Source organism: Tursiops truncatus, chromosome 2, assembly GCF_011762595.2.
Source record: "Tursiops truncatus isolate mTurTru1 chromosome 2, mTurTru1.mat.Y, whole genome shotgun sequence".
Lineage (NCBI taxonomy): Eukaryota > Metazoa > Chordata > Mammalia > Artiodactyla > Delphinidae > Tursiops > Tursiops truncatus.
The window spans coordinates 66,201,790-66,229,328 of NC_047035.1; the positions used below are offsets into that span (position 1 = coordinate 66,201,790).

General features: G+C 38.7%; 1 protein-coding gene across 1 annotated transcript in view; it reads right to left on the bottom strand.

Annotated features, from left to right (window-relative positions):
- AKAP6 (A-kinase anchoring protein 6) overlaps positions 1-27,539 on the bottom strand; it is a 578,687-nt gene that overhangs the window by 473,584 nt on the left and 77,564 nt on the right. Inside the window, exon 5 of the mRNA XM_033851195.2 lies at positions 13,617-13,828. The gene's annotated coding sequence lies outside the window, so the exon portion shown is untranslated. The remainder of the gene's footprint in view (positions 1-13,616; positions 13,829-27,539) is intronic.

A 27,539-nucleotide genomic window follows, 5' to 3' on the forward strand; every position in this document is an offset into this window, starting at 1 on the left:
CAAGATAAGGGAACTGTTTAAAAGTTTGTTGTGAGGGGGGTAAGAAGAGAGGGAATTGGAGGAGGGTGGTCAAAAGGTACAAAAGTCCAGTTATTAGACGAATAAGTACCAGGGATGTAATGTACAACATGACAACTATAGCCAACATTGCTGTATGATATATAGGAAAGTTAAGAGAGTAAATCCTAGGAGTTCTCATCACAAGGAGAAAATTTTTTTCCTTTCTTCTTTTTTTATTGTATCTATATGAGAAGACGGATGTTAGCTGAATCTACTGTAGTGATTATTTCACAATATATACAAATCAAACCATCATGTTCTATGTCTTAAACTAATACAGAGATGTATGTCAATTATTTCTCAATAAAACTGGAAAAAAAATTTTAAGTTTGTTGTGAAAGACAGTAATTTGTTAGTTTAAGTGAAACATTATGTATCAACTATAGGTTAACCACCAAGAGTACTGTGAAACACAAGCTAATGAAACACACAAGTGTGAAATTTAAATGGTGTATAAACTAAAATATGTTTTCATCTATATGAGGGCATTAAGCAAGTTTAAAATATTCTAATGGAATATCATTTTGGAAAAATGACAAAGCTGAACAATTGAAAGACAGGGAGAACCCTTTAAGTGAGGCATAAAATATTAGAGATAAAAGGAAACAGAAATCAGTTATTTTAACCTTTTGTTTTACTGTGGAGGAAACTACAGTTCAGGAAGATTATATTAGCAGGAATTAAAACTCAGATTCCTGACTTCCAGTCCAGGACTCTTTGAAATAGATCAAAATAGCATGCTATTTGAACACAGTAATGTCCTTGTGTACTGCAACTGGCCATGGCATGTATTGCAGCTGTAAGGAAACTTTCATAAGGCATAATTTTTATCCTATAGCATGATGAGGTTGCTAAAAGTAAATATATTAAAAATGTTTCATAACCATAAAATAAAAACACTATATAGGACTTCCCTGGTGGCGCAGTGGTTAAGAAACCGCCTGCCAATGCAGGGAACACGGGTTCAAGTCCTGGTCCAGGAAGATCTTACATGCCTTGGAGCAACTAAGCCCGTGCGCCACAACTACTGAGCCTGCACTCTAGAGCCCGCAAGCCACAACTACCGAGCCCGTGTGCCACAACTACTGAAGTCCACACACCTAGAGCCCATGCTCCACAACAGGAGAAGCCACTGCAATGAGAAGCCCGCGCACCACAACGAAGAGGAGCCCCCCACTCACCGCAACTAGAGAAAGCCCTCGCGCAGCAACAAAGACCCAATGCAGCCAAAAATAAATAAAATTTTTAAAAATAAAATTAATGAAAACATTGTGAACTATAAATTTAACAGCATTACATTTTCTTATTCAGCCCATTATTATTATGGTATAACAAGAACACTGCTTTCTCTCAAGATGTTTTTCTAATTGCTTTTGGATGTTGTTTTGCCTTTTAAAAGAGGAAGGCATTCTAAAAATAGGATGCTGTCAAAACGGTTTGAATTTCAAGAAAAAAATCTCACACCTGTTGGCTGAGAGATAGTTCAAAAGCATGACATTTAGAATATGTCTTTGGTACAAAATTCAGCTATAGATATCCACTGTTAAAAGATAGTTTGCCTCTAATTCAAAATATATAGCAGAAATCGGCTATCTTAATTATTTCCTTCATTTATGAAGTGGTATGTTCTTCTGACCAAGCAAGCATATTGTTATGTGCCTGTGCTTTGCTTTATTTCTCATTAGAGCATTTTTATAGCAATAGGAAAGGGTTGACTGCCATGGCTTATTCTCCCTATCTGGTACTTTCCTTGAAGATTCCTTTGAAACCCACCAATCCATCAATCAATCTGAGATTTACAGCTCAGAATTCATGATTTCAAGGAGCATAAATAAGTGATCCTGAAGGAGTCTCAAATTCACTAAAGAGATAGAAAGAGACAACCACTGGTAGAAGAATCAATGTATCTTTCAAATGACCAAGGAAACTCCAGCTCCCTCTTAGAAACCCCATGGAGAGGAGAAGCCCATCAGAGCTGCCTGGTCAATATCTCTGCTTTCAATGGAAGAATTTAGAATACTGGATGGTGTATGATGGCTTAACCATCAGCCAGAAGGGCTTCCTGACATGCTATCTGGAATAGCAAGAATCACTCAAAGGTGTTCAGAACCTTGAAAACCATCACTGAAAAAGAGAATTCATTTTCTACATACTGAATACAATCAAGTTGCCTCTCTCAAAGGGTTACGTGGATTCGTTCATTCGTGCAACAAGAATTTACCGAGCACCACCACATGCCAGGCACTATCCTAGGAGCTAAGGAAACATCAATGAACAAAATAGAAAGGAGGCAAGAATATACAGTGGAGAAAAGACAGCCTCTTCAATAAGTGGTGCTGGGAAAACTGGACAGCTACATGTAAAAGAATGAAATTAGAACACTCCCTAACACCATACACAAAAATAAACTCAAAATGGATTAGAGACCTAAATGTAAGGCCAGAAACTATCAAACTCTTAGAGGAAAACATAGGCAGAACACTCTATGACATAAATCACAGCAAGATCCTTTTTGACCCACCTCCTAGAGAAATGGAAATAAAAACAAAAATAAACAAATGGGACCTAATGAAACGTCAAAGCTTTTGCACAGCAAAGGAAACCATAAACAAGACCAAAAGACAACCCTCAGAATGGGAGAAAATATTTGCAAATGAAGCAACTGACAAAGGATTAATCTCCAAGATTTACAAGCAGCTCATGCAGCTCAATAACAAGAAAACAAACAACCCAATCCAAAAATGGGCAGAAGACCTAAATAGACATTTCTCCAAAGAAGATATACAGATTGCCAACAAACACATGAAAGAATGCTCAACATCATCTATTATTAGAGAAATGCAAATCAATACTACAATGAGATATCATCGCACACCGGTCAGAATGGCCATCATCAAAAAAATCTAGAAACAATAAATGCTGGAGAGGGTGTGGAGAAAAGGGAACACTCTTGCACTGTTGGTGGGAATGCCAATTGATACAGCCACTATGGAGAACAGTATGGAGGTTCCTTAAAAAACTAAAAATAGAACTACCATGTGACCCAGCAATCCCACTACCTGGCACATACCCAGAGAAAACCATAATTCAAAGAGTCATGTACCGCAATTTTCATTGCAGCTCTCTTTACAGTAGCCAGGACATGCAAGCAACCTAAGTGTCCGTCAATAGATGAATGGATAAAGAAGATGTGGCACATATATACAATGGAATATTACTCAGCCATAAAAAGAAATGAAATTGAGATATTTGTAGTGAGGTGGATGGACCTAGAGTCTGTCATACAGAGTGAAGTAAGTCAGAAGGAGGAAAACAAATACCGTATGCTAACACATATATATGGAATCTAAGAAGAAAAAAAAAAAGGTCATGAAGAAACTAGGGGTAAGACGGGAAGAAAGACACAGACTTACTAGAGAATGGACTTGAAGACATGGGGAGGGGGAAGGGTAAGCTGTGACAAAGTGAGAGAGTGGCATGGACATATATACACTACCAAACGTAAAATAGATAGCTAGTGGGAAGCAGCCGCATAGCACAGGGAGATCAGCTCAGTGCTTTGTGACCACCTAGAGGGGTGTGATAGGGAGGGTGGGAGGGAGGGAGACCTAAGAGGGAAGAGATATGGGAACATATGTATATGTATAACTGATTCACTTTGTTATAAAGCAGAAACTAACACACCATTGTAAAGCAATTATACTCCAATAAAGATGTAAAAAAAAATAGACAAAAATCTCTGCCTTCGTGCAACTTGCTTTGTACTAAGGGGAGACAAACAATATGGTAAAATGTGTAGTTTGCAGATGGTGATAAATGCCATGGAGAAAACTTAAGCAGGAAAAAGAAATTATGTGAGATAACATATGTGCCTTTAAAATATATTATAGCATTTAAAATATATTAAAGGGGTTTTCTTTCCATTAATAAAAGCTCTGAAAAGTATTTCACTGGTTTCAGGGTTGAAGTTGAGAAATTAAATTTCTTCTTGGGGGAGTAATAATCTTACCCCACTACTTGTGAATAGCAAAATAATAATAACTTTTATTTATCAAATGCCTGCTCTGTGCTAGTAACTTTACATAAAAATACTTCATGTCATTCTGTAAAATGGATATTCTCCTCATGTTACATATGGGGAAAATGACACTCTAAAAAACTCGAAATCACAGATCTTATCATCTTACGTTAGAGCTGATTCAAATGTAAATATGCCCGGCTCCAAAACCCACCCTGCCAGGCTCTGTTCTTGTTTACTGTTTAGGTTTAGGGTGCCAGGAGATCAAAAGGGAAGCAAGCTATTGCTCCCTTCTTGGGACCACCCACCCCTGCCCAACTCCCCCACCACTAATCTCCTGCACAGAGAATATCAGTCACATACATATGTGTAAATTGTTGGATTTTAGGATTCCAAAATCCAGAATAGAGATCTCTCATTTGGTACAAGCCATTGCAAAAATTCACTTTAAATTTGGTAACGTGGCCTTTCTACCACCACTTGAGATTCTAGAGTACCTCTGAAAAGGAGCATTTTGTTTTCCCCTCAGACTGGTTGACAGCACTCATTTTACTACTTCGTGTTTGGGTATTAAGCGTAAGTAGTAATTACAAAAGGATGGAGTTAAGATCTAGCAACTGAGAACCAGAAAAAAACATCATGCCAGAGACCATGATTTTTGTTATTTTCTTAAAGAAAATATTTTTTTAATTAAAACAAAATATATGGGTTTATTCACCTTCACAACCAATAAACCTAATAATACTAACCAGAGCAAGGACCAAAAGGAAAAACTCTCTAAGTAAAAAATAACATGGTGAAACATGTCTCTTCTTAAGCTGGTTACGTTACCTTTTTCTTGGTCCTCTGCCTCTTAGCATATTCATTTTCAGTTTAGTCAAAATTCAAATGCTTAAAAATCATGTTATCAATTATTTAATACTAAATTAGTGAAAACTCTAATATTTTAATTCATCAATCTGATTCTCTATTAGTTCTCTGAGCAATCATGCCTGTTTTGTGGTTGTTTTTATTTTTTACCATTATTTTTAGGTCTGTTCTTTCTTTTCAAGCAGCTGCTCTTCTGAGACAGATATTCTCAGTGTTCTGTAAGCTGCGTGCCACTCCTAGCCAAGGCTGAAGAAAGGTGTTTCTCTCTGGAGGCTTGCTGTGATGCCTACCTTCTCACCATCCCCTCCCCCCATTTTTATTTATTTTTAATTGAAAATGCAATGTAGTAATAACACTGAAGGACAAAAATTTTTAACTACATTTGTACACCTGTTTTAATTTTGCATGTAGTCTTCTACCACATAAGGCCCTGCTATTTTGGTAATTTCTAGTTGATGCCTCACATAGATTGCCTGGAAGAGTGACTAATATGTGTTTTAGACTCATTCTCTTTTAATTCACAGCAAAACAAAAAACAGGTTAAATACAGTGCAATATTTGAATTAAATATTTAAAGCTAAATGTAAGCAGATTACTTCACAAGGGGAGCTGAAGTGTCATTTGGTTTTAGATGGGCTATTTTTATGCTAATATAATGGGAATAAACAGTAGCAGGGAAGATGGGGGCCTGGGGTGCTGCTGGTGGGGAGGATTTCGGTGGATTCACAGCTATCCCAGAAGGTTACAGTGATTGGAGACTGATGGGATAGAAACAAAGGATGAGCACTAAGAATTGAAAAAGCTGAGAGTGGGTGGGAAACAAAGATTCTGAGTGGGCCAGAAAATGTAATGAGTTATTTAAGAAAAAACATTTAAATCAAGGAATTGAATGAAAAGAATAGAAGATGAGATGGCAGCCCCAGATATACCTGGAGCCCCATCTCAGAGTACCTCTAGAGCAAGGGGAGAACTAATCAGAATTGTCTATAAGCAGAGCCCAGACAACACAGTGTTAAATCTATGACAAGCTCTCCAAGTAATATACATGTGCTTGCCTTTGGTTGTCCTAATTGGTAAAGTGTTTCTTCAGCACATGGTCTTGCACATGGTAGACATTTGACACATCTGTTGATTGTTGACTGCTGATGAAATTATCTGAAACAGCTGGCTTTACAGCTTGTACAGTGGTGGGCATGGTGGGCATTAGGATTGTTACAGGGTACAGCGTAAAGCTGTGAGTCCTTGGGGCTTGATCCTTAGAGAAGACTCCATCTCTAAGATGTGACAAAAGCCCCTTATGGATTTGTCAGGTCCTTGTTTACTGTCACACAGCCAAAAAATTAACCTTTTTCCAGTGCAGCAAATACCATCATTCATGTTAATTCTCTAACATTTCTCTGCACATCTGTAGATTAATACAGTATCTTTTCACTGTGACATGATGGGTGAGAATGCTTCACCTACTATAAGGTCCAGGAGTCTGTCACCAACATCTCATTATTATAAATAGTAATGGCAGATTTGGACTTATGAACATTAACATTAGCATGGCTGGAGATCCCTTGCTGGAGAAGGGTTCATTATAAATATTGACTGCAATTCCCTTTTTAACTAAAAATAAGTGAACTCTTCCTACAGTAATATAATCTCAAATTATAGGCCCCTAGCCTCCTGGAAAGAAAGAATAGAGGGAAAAAAACAGCGCTAAAAAAATACCCAGCCAGCATAAAAATGTTGTGTAATTTAAATAAAGTTAAACAAAGCAGGGAATAAAAGTAATCAAGTAGTAAACAAAGGGCGGGAAAATTAATACAAACAATGAACCAACAGGACGGTTAATTAGCTTGCTTTGCAAAGAACATTTGATTTCTCCCCTGAAAGCAGTGGTGGTGACAAATAATCCTGACCTATCAAATATCTTCAGGTACAATGTAATATGTCCCCCCCATTGCCTATAAAAGAAATGCCACTGAACTAGTGTGCATGGTGGTGAATTACCATGGATGCTTCTAAATTACTATGCATGGCATCTTTTCTCTGGGTTGTTTGACAATGGTCCTTCTGGTTTTTTTAAGCTCTACAATTGCCATTTGAATTATTCCGGAATAGAAGTCTCAAACTCAAATACCCACCGGGTTCAAGCAGCAGCAGTGGAGGTAAATGGATGGGAGTAGCGGGGAGACCGTGATGAACTGGAGAATACTGCTCCATCTAAGGCAGTCAACTCTTGCCAAGTGAGTCACATCATCTAATTCTTAAAGAGAAGCTTAAAACTCAGATTTGTGTGTCAATTTTTTATATCAAAAGGGCCATACAAAACTGCCTAGGTAACTTGCAGGGTCCAGTGTAAAATAAAAATGAAGAACCCCTTGCTCAAAAATTACTAATAATTGCAAGCTGGCAATAGCAGAGCATTAAACCAGGTGTGGACCCCTCTCAGCGCAGGGCCCTATGCTGCGACATAGGTTGCCAGTCCATGAAGCCTGCCCTGCAGCTATACAAAACAAGCTCAGGAATCACCCAGTTTGAGACCCTGCTCTAAAGGTTCTACATTCTCTTCCCACTTCCCCTTGTGACTCAAAGCAAACAAATGCAAGATGGCTGGAAGAGTTTGGAGCATGCCCTACAGCTAAAGAACAGAGAAAAACATGGCTGGTGGCTTACAAGGGAAAAAGTCTCTCCTTTGTCTTCACCAAGTCTTAAAACCAACTGGGGGATTCAGTTGTTGATAGGTATGTGCTTGTGGAAATGAAATCTTCAGCCCTATTAATTCAAAATACCTAAAAGTCTGTTGCTATAGCCAACGTCCTATAAAAAGTGATACTCCCCTGAAAAACTTTCCCATTCATGGCCCATCTATAGAGTTGGGTATGTGCAATTGCCATCAAAGAGGAACAGTCAATCCACAAGTGATTGTCACAAGTCAGACATCCTTCACACACGCGTGTGAAGGATGAAAAATTTCATGAAAATACAGTCATAGTTTTGAGGGGCTTCCCTGGTGGTCCAATGGTAAAGAATCCAGCTTCCAATGCAGGAGACGCAGGTTTGATCCCTGGTCGGGGAACTAAGATCCCACATGCTGCAGGGGAACTAAGCCCGCGTGCCACAACTATTCAGCTCACGCACCTCAACGAGAGAGCCCACATGCCACAAACTACAGAGCCCATGTGCCCTGGAGCCCACGCACCACAACTACAGAAAGAAAACCCACACGCCACAACTAGAGAAAAGCCCGAGCAGACCACGCTCTGTAACAAAAAGATCCCGCACGCCTCAACAAAGATCCCGAGTGCTGCAACTAAGACCCAAGGCAGCCAAAAAACAAAAACAAATAAGGAAAATAAATAAATAACATTTAAAAAAATATAATCATAGTTTTGGTTTTTGTTCATGTTTATTTATTTATTTATTTAATTTTTTGGCTATGTCAGGTCTTCATTGTGGCACATGGGCTTCTCTCTAGTTGTGGCACGTGGGCTCCGTAGTTGTGGCGCACAGACTCCAGAGCACGTGGCCTCTGTAGTTGCAGTTCACGGGCTTAGTTGCCCCACAACATGTGGGATCTTAGTTCCCCGACCAGGGATCGAACCCACATCCCCTCCATTGTAAGACAGACTCTACCACTGGACCACCAGGGAAGTCCCACAATCATAGTTTTGAATACATTAGTTAATATGATTGTTTAGACAAATGCTTCCCATTTAAAGTGACGTTTGTAAGGCATACTAGGGTGAATAAACAGGCTGCTTGTAGCTGGAGGTGACTGGCACATACCTCCACCAGCATGCTAGCTGGAATGTTCCATTTAGAGGGCTGACTGGACAGTTTTTAAAGATTAAAAATATCTTTCATAAAAATGAAAAAAACTCCTTAAACTGATCTGTCATATACATTTCATATTTCCATACGTCAGGTTTATGTCAATTGAGACAGACATGTGCTTTTTATTTAATTACAATTATACTTTTCAGAATAGCTTAATACAAACAAAATGCTAATCACCAAATTGGCTTTGTTCACACCCAGCAAGATTCTAATCCAAACTCAAGAAGAAAAAACCAAAGCTACTTGGCTCCACCAAAGCCAAAGTGATGGAGATGCTCTATGGAAATCAAGCAAAAATCACAGGGCTTAAGCCTGTCAAGGTAGAAAAATGAAAACAACTCCAGGATCTTTAAAAAGTTTGGACTGAACTATTCTGCTAGTTCACACTGCTCCCCTTTTTTTTCACTTAACATTGCATTTCCTCTTTCCTAGTCTGATGTGCCCACAATTTATTTTTCTTTGCTGACTGGAACAAAATAATTTTTATTTTTTAATTTGTATTGAAAGTTTGATATAAAAAAATTCTAGATGCTCAACCTCTTTCCCGCACCTATTTCTTGCTTACAGTGAACCTCTTTTCAATGAATATCTAATGAAGGCAGCTATTAAATAAAAATGAATGTTATATAAAAAAGTAAGAGAAAAACCAAACCTATTATTCAATGCAGCAATTTTACCTCCACATGTAGACCATATATGCATATGTGCAGAGATAATGGGTGTATCTCTGGAATAGAAGTAAATGGAAATAGTATTACAGTATCAAAGAGAATAAATTATTCCACTGTAAATTTATCTGTTTATTTTTATCTCCGCACCTCCACTCCTGCCGCTAGAATGCAGTGGGGTAAGAGATCTGCATCTGTCTTGTCCCACTGCTATGTTCCTAACATTGCCTGGCACATAGTAGATACTCGATAAATAGGTGTTAAATTGAATTGAATACATAGGATCAAAACAAGTTATCATTCCCTGGTTCTAGGATTGGAAATAGAAGGAAACCTGAGACATGTAGCAGGACTACCAACTCCCCTAAATTCCACTGGCTTTTTTATTCCCTAAATAGAGCCTAACTCCTGTGGTCACTGCACCCAGCAACTCCGTTGCTTTCTGGTCAGCCTCTAATCCCTGTAGCTCATGCAGACACGAGCTTGGGCCTCATTGAAACAGGCTAGGACAAAGATTAACTTCTTCCCAGAACCTAGTAGTGGCTAATGAGCTCTGTGGAATAATATTTCTAAGTATTCATCATACCGGAATCAATATCAACGTGCTGTCAGTGTGTGCATTAGCCCCACAGTCAAACAAAGAACAGCCCTTATGGCCCAATAATGACACTGGGCGTGGATAGCTGGGGATGGGCAAGATGATGCAGAGATGACTATAGCAGCTCTCCTCAAACACAAGGCTTCCAGGATGTTGCACAGACGGTCATTCTTGTACTTTGTCAGAGGTAGGCAGCATTTAGATTCAGCCACTGATGATACTCAGCAAAATAACTCTCTTTTATCTTCCTAACCCATGAGATGGATTACACCTTCCTGACTGTAAGAGAAGTCTACTCTTCTATTCCTTGCTGGTGCTGGCAAGGAATTCAAATGTCTTAAAGTTAGCAGAGCACTACATATGTAGCTGGTAAGACAGGTACAACAAACTTGAATCATTACTGACTCAGGTAAGACCTGCTTTTATTACAACTCCATCATGCCCACACTCATTTGTGTAGCGTTTCCCATCCTCAGATCCTGCTAGAAAGATATGTCAAGCAAGGGTACTGGCAAAAGGTCTGAGCATCAAGTCTGCATTACTTTAATCTCCGGGATCAGAGTAGAATCTGACCAAGATTCATGCTCATCCCTGTAGTAAAATGGATCTTAGTGCGGTAAATGAGATTTCATTCTACGTGTGAAATCTGATTTTCCAATTACAGTGAGAAGGGTGGGGTGAGTTTGATAGAGTAAAGATGACTGCTCTTATGGTATACACAGTTAAGATGTTATAAAACTAAGATGACTGTGGGTAAGCAGGTGGACATCACAGTCAAATCACATCGATTTGGAATCCTGGTCCAATAACTTATTAACTATATGACCTTAGCCAAATTTGGTAACCTGGCTAAAACTTAGTTTCTGTAAAATGTAAATAATAATAACCTAATCCTCCTATAAAATGAGATTGTTACTCTCTATCTCATAATGTCATTATAAGGGCTGAATAAGTTACATGCAATGTTTAGTCCAGTGCCACTACATAATAAGAATTGAATAAATAAGAGCTGTGGTTGTTACTATGATTTTTCTTTTTATCACCCCACCATGGCCTAGTTATCTACAAAGAATTAACTTCTTTGTACCTTTGTAATTCAGTGAAGAAAGCCATAACCAAAAGCATGGAAGAAATTAGTTTCTTGTTAGGTTTCCATGGTCTAAACTTGGCCACACAATAAATATGATCTTAATGATCTTTCACTAATCACTGTGAAATAAAATTCTCTAAATTCTAGAAAGTTTCAGTGAAACACCACAAAATGCAGCCATAGAGCAATCTCTCCCTTCCCCCATACACACACACACCCCATCCACCCCTTGGGGATATATTAAACTAAGACAACCGAAATAGCCTTAGCCAGTAATTAAGACACACAGCTAATCAGAGAGCAGCACAGGCTGTGGCCCTCTGCAAAGAAAACGAGCACCCAGGACGACAGCTCCCGTTACTAGGGCTTTGTTCTCCTAGAGCAAAAAGAGCACAAAAGCATAAAGTTGGGGAACTACAAAAGCATTTTGAACATTTGCAGAGGTGAGGAGAGATCACAGGCTTCTCTAAACTGGAAGGAGATTCTACCAGATAACTGCGTCAGCCCACACCCTCCAGCGCCTTCCCCACCCTCAAAGCATGACTCCACTTTTCCTATCATTGCCTTTAAGGAATCTGGCTTCTGCGACTTCCAGTAATGGTACAAATCACCCATGATGAAGCAGCTGAGAGCACTGTTAGACAAAAGAAACAAAAATTAAGCAAATAGGAAACTCCTTAAAATGCTGCCTTTGGTTATTTTTATTCCTAGCAATTTATGTTACCAAAGCAAGTCTTTCTTCATTGCTTTTCCTTGCAAGTAATACTTTAAATGAATTCCAATGGCCACTGAGTGATTTTCTCCAGACCCATAATCTAGCCACTAGACGCACTTTCCCCTCCCCCATCACCATCTAGCACTCCTCCCTGTCACCTTAGAGCTTCTGACTTAGCTGTATTCACACCCAGAAGTCCCAGCAGAGCTTTCTGTTCACATTTTACGACATAAAAAAAGCAGGCAATGAACCCATGCTCCTAAGTGCCTGCGATAAAGCCAGGCTGAGCTGACCTCTCCCATCCCAAACAGCTGCATGTCAGGCACATAAACTTAAAGGACCAAGAGCAGCATGTGTGTGACGTGTATAAACAAACTAATTAAATCCAAGATCTTTCATCCCAGCTAGCGCCTAATGGGACCAATAGGCTCGACTCTGTGCAAAAAAAAAAAACACAAAACAACAAAAAAAACAAATCACTCCAAGCTAGCAAGAGGTATTGCTTTTCCTGCTTCCTGTGATACATCTCTTTTAGGCTCAATAAACAGCCTCAAAGAAGAGGAACTCAAGGGTTGCCATTCATTCCTGTACGACTTTTCAAATAAAAACTATCAGCTTGGCAGCACTGAGCCAAAGACCACTCCCTGATCCCAAGTGGACACACTGATCAATTGGACTGACATGCACCTCCTCCTTTCCTTCCCTTAGTAGCAATCAGCTGCACCGGGGAAATCCATTGCCCAAAACAAAAGACAACTCACTGCTCCTTATCTGATAATGTCAGGTCATAATTTTTAGAAAAAAAAATAATAATAATGAAGAGGCCTAAAGACAGAGCTAGGAGTTGAAATAAGCACCATACGTGTTTACATAGAGTTTCAGAATTGAGTTGAGGTTATGACTGAGCCCAGAGATCTGTATTCGCCACAATCACTGAGGACTCTGCTATTTATTCATCTTATCAGATTCTGGTTAAAGTTAAGCAAGCGGTAGCAACACCATTGCCACTTGCAGAGGCTCTCCATAGGGTTACCCTTCACTGCAACTGCCGCAGAGAGGAGACTTGTTACAAGTCAGCCTGCAGATAACTCCAGCTATTTTGAGGACTAGCTAGAGATGAAAAAATATTGTGGCAGTCTTTCAACTAACTATGAAGGACACGGGTCGAAGGACTACCATGTACATCAATAGGCTCAAGTAATTTCATTTTGTTTGGGTCTCTATGTTTTTAAAAAATTCTGTCTTGAACATTCAAGAGATCCCCTTTCACATCAGGGCTATGTCAAATGCTTATTCAGCATTCGTTCCTTGCCATGAAGAAACTGAAACCCAACCGAGGTAAATACTGAATTTCATACTGTAAATCACTTAATATTTCATAAATCACAAGAACAAATAGGGGACCAATGAGCTCTCCCCATAAAAAGGAAATATGTATCTTTACAATCTTTAAATACTGTGAACTGCTCAATTTAGAGCCTATTTGGGGTTTTGCAATAGAAAAATATCTTATGTTTATGAAAAATTCCATGAGAACACTAAAAATAACAGGCAGAGATAGAACAAGAATAATTCCACATATTTTGATCCCTCTATGACTCTTATAGGCCTTTGTCTTAACCCAGCAGCCTGAAAACAGATTTAGGTAAAACAGCCCTTCTTTCCCTAGTCCATTTTAAGCAGACAACATCCCCCCATCACCGCCTTAGCAGACACCGACTAACCAAGAAAACAGCCATAAAATTAAGGCCCAGACATTTAACACTCACCATCTCCTGCTCCCACCGCCTTCTTTTGATGTTTACAGCACATCTGTAGGATGCAATACTAGGAGATGCCTTGTTTGACCTGCTGCATGATGCTGTGACATCAGTTCAGATGATGCAGCTCATTATGGGAAAGACTGCTGTTGCTATGGCAACTGGGATGTGCTAGGAATCCTTGCTGCATTTCCAGTGGAGCCTGAGACAATACGGAAGCCCTGTAAGAAACAGACAATATGCAAAATTTAGATCAAAGGAAGAGGATCCCTCATTGGGCTAAAATCCATAGGTTTAAAAGGGATTTCCCTGAAGTCATTTTGGAAAAAATAAAAATAACCTCCTACTTTGTTGTTACACACTTAGAAAAAGGGGAGGGGGGAATTAGATTTAGCGCTAAAACAAATAAAAACTCAAATGGACAATGTTTCTCTGTTAGGCAATTTGATTACTTTTTCCTCTCTGGACAGCATTTCAATTACTTTTTTAAAAAGTTATTAAAAAGAATTTTTCTCATTTGTCAAAGACGAAAAGAACAAAGCAAGGAACAGAAAAAAAAATTAAAAATGGAATATAAACAGCTGAGAAAGTGACTCTAATTCTAAAGAAAATAGGGTTTAATTCTCAGAATATGGACAAACTCCTACCAACAAAGTCTGTCCTAATCATTTCCACTGATGGACACCAACCCAGACACATGACACGTGACACAGAACCTTCTCACGCAGACTAGCCCCAGCTCTCACTTGAGCATTGGATAGGCAGGCACATGGAAGGAGGTTTAGAAACTAGGGGGCACATCACATCACCTTCAACTTCTCGGGCCCCTTCCTTTGACATGCAGAGAACCCCTACCACTCAGAGCCAAAATGCAAGAGTCTTTTTCTGGGACCAAACCTGGTAGTTGGAACAAATGGCAGACCTGCTAGAAACTTCCAAATCATTGGCATTCCAAACATTGGGGTTCTGTTTTCCTCCCTATGGGGAAATGAGACACACAGGAGGAAATTACTCACAGCCCTCCCCCCCACAAAAGCTGAAACTGTGTGAAAAGCCACATTTAGATAAGACATAGTGAGGTATTTCTGTAGTTCGTAAAAGAAAAGCAAATCTAAAGCAATCATTTCTTTCCACTCCTGAGCAGAAACAAACATTATGTGATGCGAACTGGGGAGAAGGAGACATGGACAAAGCAGCCATCTCTTGCATATTTAATACTCTCAGACCACGGATAGAGAGAGAATCAAGCTGACCTACATACATCCACTCTATCTGCACAACTCTGGGGAAGAACAACATTCTAAAACCCCCAAATCTAATGAGACAATTATGTCGTCCCCTCCTACTTGAGATTTTAAATGGCATTGTTAACCAGCAGCATGCGGGATGGGGAGATGAAATAGCAGAAGGAATTCAGGCAGTGGCTTGGTAAATGGGGGCTGATAAAATGCCTGAAAGACGCCAAGATCCTAGCAGGGTGCACCATCAGCTATGCACAGAGCATCCCCTCCCTGATGCAAAGCCAGGATTATTCTTACTTCACCTAATGAGGAATTGGGAGGCCAAGAGCAAGATGTGAAGCTGCCTGCCCAAGTCATCCATGCTCTCAGTCATGCGCAGAGCCTGACTCCCACCCTTTATCTTAGGCCACATGCCACACCAAGGGAAGTAACAGGCAGCCACTCCAGTGTAAAGAGCACTGATCTGGGATTCAGGAAACCCAAGTGTTAATGCCAGTTCCTCCAGTGAGCATCTGTGTAACATCAGGTCAATCAATTAACCTCTCTGGGCCTCAAGTTTTTCACCTGCAGAGATGATGGATTTAGCTAATAACCATGGTTTTCAAGTTTTTTGTTAGTCGTGGAACCCTATCTTCTAATGATACAGACCAAAGCTGGGCTGCCCTGGGTGAGAGGGGATAAGAAGCCCAGAGCCAAGTTTGACGAGCTCTTCTCAACCCCATGCCCCATCTCACCTGCTATGATCTGACCTCTGAAGGCACTCTGATGAAACCCTCAGCCACTGGGGAAGATGGAGTGAAAGTCATGGCTCTATAACAATATTATGAGCCTTTCCATAACTGAAATCTACGGTTCTATAAAAGGGAGAGAAGAGGGTGGGATCAGGTGTTCCAGACTTGAATATGGCTTCTCAGTATGAGTTTCCTTTGCCAGAAAAATGTCATTGGTTTGGTGGGAAGAGATGGATGTCTCATCAATTCTGAGGCCAAGTCAGACTTTTAACAACCTGAAGTGGCTGAATTACTGGCCCCCAAAATGGCCTAATAAAAAGTGGACCCATAAAGCAGAAGCAAGTCATGAAGTATTTTCTTGCTGTGTGAATGGGGCTGTAGTAATTCACCTTGAATTTCCTAATGGCCTTTCTCACTACCTCCAAATCCTCAATTTGTGGTGTTGTTTTGAGGATTGCATGCACTAATGTTTATAAAAGCATTTGGAAACCAAAAGTGGAACCTTTGTTAATATTGTCATTAACAGCCCACTCACCCCAGTCAGGGGAGGCTATTTAGCTCTTGCCTGTAGGTCCAGTAAGATTCTGGACTCTGGAATAAGATGGTTAGGAAATGGCTTACAAGGTCTGCACAGCTACCAATGCAGGCTTACCCCTCACTACTCACTTCGACAAGGGGTCCTCCCAGAGGACAGAGCCAGGGCCATGGGCAGAATGGATAAACACCTCCTCTTGAAGAACAGAGTCAGGGCCTTACCAAGGAAACTCTCCTACTTCCAGGTGGCCATTCTTACTAGCCAAGGGTCATTTCTACCCTAAGCAATGTTACTTGGCTATACTGTTGACATTTTATTATTTTCAGGTTTCCAGGAGAACAGAGCTACAGAATTAACCAAAGGTTGAAATCTTAAGCAGAAGGAGAAGGGGTTTAGTTAATCCTTTACCAACAATGCCCAATTCTGGAATTCTGGCTTCAAAATTGACCTTCATTCACAAAATATACAAATACTCAAGCACTCTAACCACAGGCCTACATAACCATATACCCATGCTGGCTGTAGATGCTGTTTTAATCAGTACACTATATACTTTCTGAGAACATTTGTTGGCCAAAAATATTTGGACACCAAATTACAGTGGTCATTTGTGGCTCTTACTGTTGTCAAATGCACACCATCCCTTCTACTTTTTTTAGATAATCACACAGATATTATTATTAATCATGGGTGATCAGAATAGAATTTGCAACCATAATATTAATAATAAGCTCAGTTATTATTGTAGTTAGCTAATGTTTGGATTTATTATTTCCTCTCAGACATTACCTCTTCCACATTCTAACTTACATGCTTTGGGTGGGAATCCAACCAAGGAATGCAGAATGCCACTCAGTCTTAAGCCAATAAGCTTGTTCCATCCCCAGACATACAGAAATTAGTTCAGAGATGATATGAGACCCCACTGAAGCCAATAAGATACAGTGAGACATTTTAAAGAAATCACTGTTGGCTCCTGGTTTTGAAAGGGTGTCAAATCTGAAGTAGCTCATCCATTTTGTATTCATGAGTGAAGAATCTGTCTAAGCCAACAGAGGGAGGGCTGAGATAAGTTGAGAGAAAAGAAACTGAGTTCTGATGACACTGCTTGGGCCAGAAATCAGCCCTACTCTGACTCTGTAGGTTATAAGAGCCAAAAAGCCCCTTTTCTGCTTCAGCCAGTATGTTTTGGGGTTTCAGTCACAGTAAACAGAGCCCTAACTGATCCAATCATTGAAGAAACTGTGTAAGGCATAAATTGGCACCATTAGCATGAAGCGTACTTGGAAGAAAAAAAAAGCTTGGGCTCTGGAGTGGTGCATAAGACTGAACAGTGAGACCCCTCAAAGGGTTAGGGTCGGGGCCAGAGCTGGCAAGACCCCCTCACAAGGAAGGCGCGATGCATTATTCATCTTTTCTCCTGGACATTCCCGGACTTGACAGTGACTACATACTCCAATCAGCTTAAGCCCCATTCCTCTGTCCTTTCCCAGGCAAAATTCCCATCAGCAAAGGCCAAAAAGCCTCCAAAAGCCCAGGGAGGATGGATTAGCTCCTGATTGAACACCTCAATTTGGAACCTGAAGCAAACCTTGGGGTGATTTTCGCCAAAGAAACTGGCCCCAACCTGTTCAAAGGTCTCCCTGTCATCTTCTGAATTTAAGATTTTCTCTTGCCCGACTTTAGAGTTAATATGGTTTCCTGCTTCACTAGATTTAACACCAAACAAAAACATTCGACATAAAACCAAGTGGCTTTAATGTGCTGGTGGAAGTCCAGTTGTGCTGAGTTATATAGGCAAAGGAACTACCTATATATATCAGGACCAACATATGATGAGGGTTTATGTGCTGTTTAAACTTTGCACTGGCATTTCTGGGGCTTTCCTGTTGTAGTACTCAATTTTTTCATAGGTCTTAATCTTATCTACTCAAGTAAACAGCTCTTTAGGGTACTACCAATGTCTTGCGCTACTTTTGATTCCCCCATAACCTTTAGTGCACTCCTAGGCATAAGTAATCCCCTAACAAGTCCTTCTTAATTTCTTTTTTGTTAAAGTAACATTGTTTCCATTCCAGGCAAAGAAAAATTTCCTAACAGCTTTCTCCTTATCACAGCAGAGTTTGAAATCTTATAAGATTTTACTAAGGCTTACATGTGTAAATCTTTTCCCCTTCCTTTTGCTGCCTAAAATAACAAAAAGTAATTTGCTACTAAGAAAATCTGACCAAAAATGATAACGCAAGCCAGCAAACAAACATTTAATATGTGTCATCAGAGACAGAAGGAATAGTGATCATGATACCTGTTTCAAGTTATTTACAACTGAGTCTTTTAATTAACATAGCATTTTCAGCCCACACGGTCTTTTAAAAAACTAGATTCCTCCCCTTACCTGAGAAAAATCATGAATAAAACAACTAACCCTCATTTACATTAAAATAACTAACCCGGCATAAGGATAATGCATTCTAGAAATATGGAGTTTCCCGAGATAACTTTAGTTAGAAAAAGTGATTCTTTTCTATGGAAAAGAAACAAATTACATCATACCTTCATATGTAAAATTCCTACAGTAAATAATATGTTAAAGGGCTCACTAAATCAAAGTTACAAGTAGCTCTGATAAAAGAGATTTGTTTTACAAGGTACAAACATTTTTTTTAGTGAATAATCCAATTTAGTAAATGTACTCTTAAAAATCAGCTCTATATTAAGTACAGAGTTACACACCATTGGTAAAGTTATCTTCATTTGCTAGAGTGCTATGAAACAAACAAGAGAGCTGAAATGTTCAGCCAATTACAAGTATCCATTTTGCTTTACATCTGAGTCGTTATATCAGGCTGCCTTATATTCCATTAACTGGACGCATGTCTGTCATGGAAACAATTTCAAGCATCTTCAGGGCAAAGACTAAGTCTTCCAGAGCAGAGTAGGTTGTGTAGCAAACACTTGTCGTGTACATTGCCTAGTAAATGCTTCTTTACATGAGTTTGTCAAACTCAGAGACTTGATCCTGGCCAGCTAAAGACATGCAATTAGAAACTCCCAAACCACCAGTCAATCATAAATATACATGCATATAAACACATACACATGTTGACTTGAAAACATAGGTGAGAATGAGTTTTTGCACATAATACCAATATTTCCCTCTTACTCTAGCCAGTGATAATATTTTACTTTCAAATGTATTAATTTACTGCTGGTCTAAACATTCTATCAAAATGTATTTATTGTAAAAACATTTCACCATAATACAAAATATTATTGCTTCATGGAATTCTTTTGAAAAAGACTACACAGACACAAACATAAAAGTAAATCTAAAATATTCATAAGTATACATGTCACAAAAAGAACATATACCATAATAAATACACTGAGATAACATACAAAACAATAAAGTCAAGTAATAAAAGCATTGCTTTACCTAGCTCTATGTTTATAGTGCTTGCTTGGTGCTATGGACTGAATATGTGTATCCCCCCAGAATTCACATGCTGAAATCCTAACCCCCAAGGTAATGGTATCAGGAAATGGAACTTTTGAGAAGTGACCAGGTGATGAAGGTGGATCACTCATAAATGGGATTAGCGCCCTTACAAAAGAGGCCCCCAAAAGCTCCCTTGACCCCTTTTACCATGTGAGGACAAAGCAAAGAGCATTGTCTATGAACCAGGAAGTGGGTTCTCACCAAACACAGAATCTTCCAGCCCCTTGATCTTGGACTTCCCAGACTCCACAACTGTGTGAAATTAATGTTTGTTTTTTATAAGCTACCCAGTCTATGGTATTTCTGTTATAGCAGCCCAAACAGATTAAGATCCCAGCTCCTCAAAACTAAGTTGTGTTTCTATATACCTACAACAAAAGAAAAATTAAGAAAACAATCCTATTTACAATGGAGTCAAAAAGAATAAAATACTTAGTAGTAAATTTAACCCAGGAAGGTGAGAGATCAGTACACTGAAAATTATAAAACACTGATTGATGAAAGAAATTAATGAAGACACACATAAATGGAAAGGTAGCCCATATTCATGGATTAGAATAAATAGCATTGTTAAAATGTCCATAATACTCAAAGCAATTTTCAGATTCAATTTAATCTCTATCAAAACGCCAGTGCATTTTTTACAGAAATAGAAAAACAACCCTAAAATTTGCATGGAACCAAAAAAGATCACAAATAACTAAAGCAATCTTGAGCAAGAAGAACAAAGCTGGAGGCATCACACTTCCTGATTTCAAACTATCATACAAGGCTATAGAAAGCAAAACAGTGTGGTACTGGCATAAAAATAAAACACATAGATCAATGGAACAGAATAGAGAGACCCAAAACAAACCCATGCATATGTGGTCAACTAACTTTCAACAAAGGCACCAAGAACACAAAATGGGAAAAGATAGCCTCTTCAGTAAGTGGAGCTGGGAAAACTGGATATCCACATGCAGAAGAATGAAATTGTGCCCTTATCTTACATCATACACAAAAATAAATTCAAAATGGATTGAAGACTTAAGGAAAAGACCTGAAACCATAAAATTCTCAGAAGAAAATATAGGGGAAAAGCTCCTTGATATTGGTCTTGGTGGTAGTTTTCTGGATACAACATCAAAAGTACAGACAACAAAAGCAAAAATAAATGAGACTACATCAAACTAAGAAGTTTCTGCATAGCAAAGGAAACAATCAAGAAAGAAGAAAATATTTGCAAACCATATATCCAATAAAGGTTTAATATCCAAAATATAAAAGAATTCTTACAACTCATAGCAAAACAACAATCCAATTTAAAAATGGGCAAAGGATCTGAATAGACACTTTTCCAAAGAAGACATACAAATGGCCAAAAGGTATATGAAAGATGTTCAACCTCACTAGTCAGGAAAATGTAAATCAAAACCACAATGAGATATCACTTCACACCTACTAGGATGTCTGTTATCAAAAAGACAATAGATAACAAATATTGTCCAGAATGTGGAGAAAAGGGAGCCCTTATACACTGTTGGTGGGAATGTAAACTGGTACTGCCACTATGGAAAACAGTATGGAGGTTCTTCAAAAAATTAAAAATAGAACTACCGTATGATCCATAAATCCTACTTCTGGGTATATATCCGAAGGAAATGAAATCACTATCTCAAAGAGATATCTGCCCTCCAATGTTCATTTCAGCATTACTCACAATAGCCAAAATATACAAACAACCTAAGTGTCCATCAAAAGATGAAAGGATAAAGAAAATGTGGAAGACATATATAATTTGTGGAAGACATCTACGTACGGGATTTATATCTCCCGTTCCATATATGAGTGAGTGTGTGTGTGTATATACATAAAATACATTCAGCCATAAAAAGGAAGGAAATACTGCCATTTGTAACAACATGGATGAACCTGGAGAGCATCATGCTAAATGTAATAAGTCTGAGAAAGAGACAAATACTGTATGGTATAAGTGGAATCTGAAAAAAAAAAAAATTTTAACTCATAGAACAGAGAATAGAATGGTGGTTGCCAGGGCCTTGGGGAAGATATTGATCAAAGGGTACACACTTTCAATTATAAGATGAGGAAGTTCTGAGGATGTAATGTACAGCATGGTGACTATAGTTGATAATTCTGTATTGTATATTTGAAATCTGCTGAGAGTGTATCAATAGACCTTAGGCATTCTCACCAAAGAAACCAAAAAACAAAAACCCAGTGACCATGTGAAGCAATAGATGTGTTAATTAAGTTGATTGTGGTGATCATTTCACAATGTATATGTATAGCAAATCATCACATTGTACAAATTAAATATATTACAATTTTATTTGTCAACTATACCTTGATAAAGCTGGGGGATAGAGGGAGGAAATAGCAACAACAAGAAAAAAGACACCCGGATCTTGTATGGAATTTAGCCAAAAAGAAAAAAGACACCCAGATCTTGTATGTTTCCTAACTAATATAAGATCAAAATACTTCAGGACCTGTTTTAGTTGGTGTGCTGGCCCTTGGCTTAATGTCTTAAAACACCCAAGAAGTGTGGCATAACTGTAGATAGTACCTGCTGTAGTTGGTCAGCACTTTAATAATGTGCCATTCAGGTTTTAAAATGTAAGTGGTGTGCTGCAGAGTATCACGAATAGTACAAGAGATGAGCTAGACTGAACAAAAAGATGATGTGTCACAGTAAAAATGAGCCAGCACCATTTATCTATCTGGGACTTCAAGTGGTGATTTAAAATAAGTAAATACCACCACCCCACTCCCCCGCCCCCCGCCGAAGTGGCACCATTCTGAGGCACTGTTTCTGATGCTGTGTGGGCTCCCATGTATTGGTGGGCTTTGAAATCAGCTTTGGAGTCTCCTTCATAGGAGACAGCCTTATGAGTAACTGTCATGCAGATGGTGGGACCTGAGGAGAGTCTAAGTCCCACCTGCCCCATGGTCTCCCTCACAAACCTGCTTTGGTTCCTAAATTACCTCAGAATCCACTCCACTCAGTTGGAAGCTAATGAATGTTTTGGAGGAGAGGTGTCACCATCTGCCATCACAGCCATTGATACCTGCAAGGCAGTGCGTGCTGTGGGACAGGCACTAAGCAGACGAGTGGGAAGACAAATAGGTTGAAGCCCCACCACTAACAGCCATGGGAAATCGGGCAAGGCATTAACCTCTCTCAGAGTCCTCAACTGTAAAATGAGGAGTAACTGCTCTGCTTACCTAACAGTGCCATGAGAATCTAGAAGCAAATGCCATATTTGTAAGTGTTATAAGAAAGAAAGAGGGAAAGGAGGAAATGAGTAAAGGGAAAGAGAAAAAGAAAATGTTGGAAGGGAAAAGAGAAGGAAGAAAAAGAGGAAAAGAAAGAGGGAGAGAAGTAAGTAAAGGGATAGGGGAATGAGGAAGAGAAAAAAGGGCAGGGAAAAGGGAAGGAGGAATGAAAAAAAGAGGGGAGGAAAAGAGCAAGGGAAATGGGGGAAAGTGGAAGGGGAGAAGCAACAGGAAGGGAAAGGGGCACAGAGTAAGGGAAAAGGTGCGAAGGAATGTAGGTTTTGGAGCCTGAATTCTTCTAGGCTCTGCTCCCACCTAAGTGTATGTCCTTGGGCAAAGCATTTATCTAAGCTTCACATTTTTCCTCTGGGAAATGGGGATAATAATTCTGCCTTTCAATGTTATTATTAAGATTATCTATTCATTTTTTCAACCAATATTTAGTGAGCACCATTCTAGGTACTTGGCATGCATCAGTCAACAAACAGACCAGAATCTCTGTCTTTGGGGACCTGACATTCTAGTGTGAATCGAAGTGTCTAGCATGGTACTTGGCATATACCAGACACTCAGTAGACGTTAATTAACATTTTCATTGATACTAACAATGTATGGTGTTTATAAAATGTAAAATATTATTATTAGCTCAAATTAATCAGATTAGCCAGATTCTATTTCTATGGAGAAATGGAACTTAGAAGAGGTAAACTCTGCTGAGGAAGGGAAGAAAGTTCCGGCAAACCAGATGATACCAGGGAGAGAGACTGAGGTGGAACCGCTGCATGCCCAGGATGCACCACCCTGCAGCATCAGTTGAAGAAAACTGCTCTTCGACCGAAACACCCACTGTGGACTGTTAAATGAGGAGAAAAATACTACTATAATATTTGAGATGTTACATGTATTTTTCAAAGCCCCCCAGGTTATTCTAATGATCAGTCAGGATTGAGAACTGCTGAACTAAAAAATTCATATGTGAATAATTAAGAGTAACTTTGCTGCACTATGTGAAGTATAAGTATATAATTAATGTACATGAAGGATCGCTATGCACTTCCTGTGGCTAGAACAGGAACTTCTGAGTTTTTCTACCAAGGGTGACATATTCGTTCTGATCCACACTTTACTTGTTCACTTGACTTACAGAAGGTGGGGGGGGGGGGGTATGCAAGATGAGAGAAGTAGAATGAAAGGATCTTGAATGTGCCTTAAAGAGGGCTCAGTCTAGGGGGTGAGGGAGATGTGGAGCCACTCAGAATTTTAAACTAGGAAGAGGCATATTCTAAAGGCTATCCTTCTAAGAGTTTTATAATACGTCCTCATTTGGAATTCCCAGAAACAGGCTCTTCTATTAATCTCTAAATTGGTATAGTTTTCCCTATTTTTTTGTATCTAAAAGCTATCTTTTAAAAATACACTCTCAGACTTCCCTGGTGGTCCAGTGGCTAAGACTCCACGTTCCCAATGCAGGGAGCCTGGGTTTGATCCCTGGTAGAGGAACTAGATCCTACATGCTGCAACTAAGAGTTCACATGCCACAACTGAAGATCCCACATGACACAACGAAGATCCCGCACGTGGCAACAAAGTTTCCACATGCTACAGCTAAGACCTGGCGCAGCCAAATAAATAAATATTTAACAAATAAATAAAAATATACTCTCAGCTTAAATTACTAAGGAGACATATATGCAGCAAAGGTATACAGAGTAAGGGATTCAAATATTTTAGTCAAATATGAGTTACTTTTTGAGAAATAAGAAAGAATAAATGAGAGAAAAATTATAATAATTATTCTTATAATAGCTAACTATGTGAGAGGCACGGTTAGGGTATGTATTAATTCATTTAATCATTAAATAATCCTGTGAGAAAGGTACTGAGTCTCATTTTGCAGATAAGGAACAGAGGCGCCAAGAGTTGCTCAAGATCTTGCTGCTATAAGTGGAAGAACCAGGATTTGAATCCAGGTGGGTGGACTGACTACAGAGCCTGTACTATTTTTTCTTTTAATTAAAGTATAGTTGATTTACAATGTTGTGTTAGTTTCTGGCATACAGCAAAGTGATTCAGTTATACATATATATATATATATATATATGTATTTTTTTCATATTCTTTTACATTATGGTTTATTACAGGATATTGAATATAGTTCCCTGTGCTACACAGTAAATCCTTATTGTTTACTGATTTTACTTATATAATATGTATCTGTTAATCCCATACTCCCAATTTATCCCTCTCCTTCCCCTTTCCTCTTTGGTAACCATAAGTTTGTTTTCTATATCTGTGAGTCTGTTTCTATTCATAAAGAAGTTCATCTGCATCATATTTTAGATTCCACATATATGTAATATCATATGGTATTTGTCTTTCTCTTTCTGACTTACTTCACTTAGTATATTTATCTCTAGGTCCATCCATGTTGCTGCAAATGGCATTATTTTATTCTTTTTTATGGCTGAGTAATATTCCATTGTGTATATATACCACATCTTCTTTATGCATTCATCTGTCAATGGACATTTAGGTTACTTCCATGTCTTGGCTATTGTAAATAGCGCTGCTGTGAACACTGGAGTGCATATATCTTTTCAAATTATATGAAAATATATAATTATTTTTCTCTGGATATATGCCCAGGAGAGGATTGCTGGATCAGATGGCAACTCTATTTTTAGTTTTTTGAGGAACCTCCATGCTGTTCTCCATAGTGGCTATACCAATTTACATTGCCATCAACAGTGTAGGAGGCTTCCCTTTTCTCCACACCCTCTCCAGCACTTGTTATTTGTAGATTTTTTTTTTTTTGTAGATTTTTGATCATGGCCATTCTAACTGGTGTAAGGTGGTACCTCATTGTAGTTATGATTTGCATTTCTCTAATAATTGGCGATGTTGAGCATTTTTTCATGTGCCTATTGGCCATCTATATGTCTTCTTTGGAGAAATGTCTATTTAGGTCTTCTGCCTCTTTTCTGATTGGGTTGTTTGCTTTTTTGTTATTGAGTTGTATGAGCTGTTTGTATATTTTGGACAGAGCCTGTACTCTTAACCTCCAAGACACAGCATATTGAATATAATCCCCCAAATGTTTATATTTATCTCTGGAACACAGACACTCCCTCATTAAAAGACCTTTCCAGGCATCTTGCCTTGACACTTGGTTCCCTAGCAGCAATCCAGAATTCAGTCAGCAGTGGAAAAGAGAGACCATGCTCACTCCAATAATCCACAATATAAATTAGCTGTGTATAAATCATGAAGAGGAGACTATGCCTTAAAGAGCTTCCAATTGGCCCCTCACATTTTAGAGGCTACCAATTGCAAAAGTCTTGCCTAACAAAACTTTGTTGGTACAATCTGACACTAATGGGCATGTATTAAGTTTTCAATAAATTCTTGCTGATCAAAGCAATACCCAGATCTACTCTATTCAGCCACTAGCTCAGGCATTTTTCTATTACAAACTCAGTTTTTATTATTCCTATGAATGTTTCCACAAGTTTACTAGATATTGATGCATCCATATACATTATGCAGTATTGTAAATTTGGTTTTAAAGTTTATGTAATGGTGGTCCTGCATAAAGTTGGGGTTTTTTGCTCAACACTACATTTTTTATATCTATCCAGGTCGACAGAAATAGCTCTAGGACATTCATTTTAACTGCTATAAAGTATTTCGTTTCATGAGAAGCCCAAATTTCATTTATCCATTTTCCCGTTGATGGACATTTATATTGTCACTGATTATTAGTCAAATACCCTATTTGGTATACCGTAAGATACTAATTTTATTTTTTAAGAAAAAAGACCTACAAAAACAAATCCAAAACAATTAACAAAATGGCAATAAGAACATACAGATTGATAATTACCTTAAACATAAACAGATTAAATGCCCCAACCAAAAGACACAAGTGGGCTGAATGGATACAAAAACAAGACCCATATATATGCTGTCTACAAGAGACACACTTCAGATCTAGTGACACATACAGACTGAAAGTGAGGGGATGGAAAAAGTTATTCCATGCAAATGGACCTCAAAAGAAAGCTGGAGTAGCAATACTCACATCAGACAAAATAGACTTTAAAATAAAGACTGTTACAAGAGACAAAGAAGAATACTACATAATGATCAACAGATCAATCCAAGAAGATATAGCAATCATAAATATATATGCACCCAACATAGGAGCACCTCAATACATAAGGCAAATGCTAACAGCCATAAAAGGGGAAACTGACAGTAACACAATAATAGCAGGAGACTTTAACACTCCACTTTCATCAATGGACAGATCACCCAGACAGAAAATCAATAAGGAAACACAGGCCTTAAATGACACATTAAAGCAGATGGACTTAATTGATATTTATAAAGCATTCCATCCAAAAGCAGCAAAATACACATTCTTCTCAAGCGCACATGGAACATTCTCCAGGATAGATCACATGCTGGGCCACAAAGTGAGCGTCAGTAAATTTAAGAAAATTGAAATCATATCAAGCATCTATTCCAACCACAACACTATGAGATAAGAAATCAACAACAAGAAAAAAACTGTAAAATATACAAACATGTGGAGGCTAAACAATATGCTATTTAAACAACCAATGGACCACTGAAGAAATC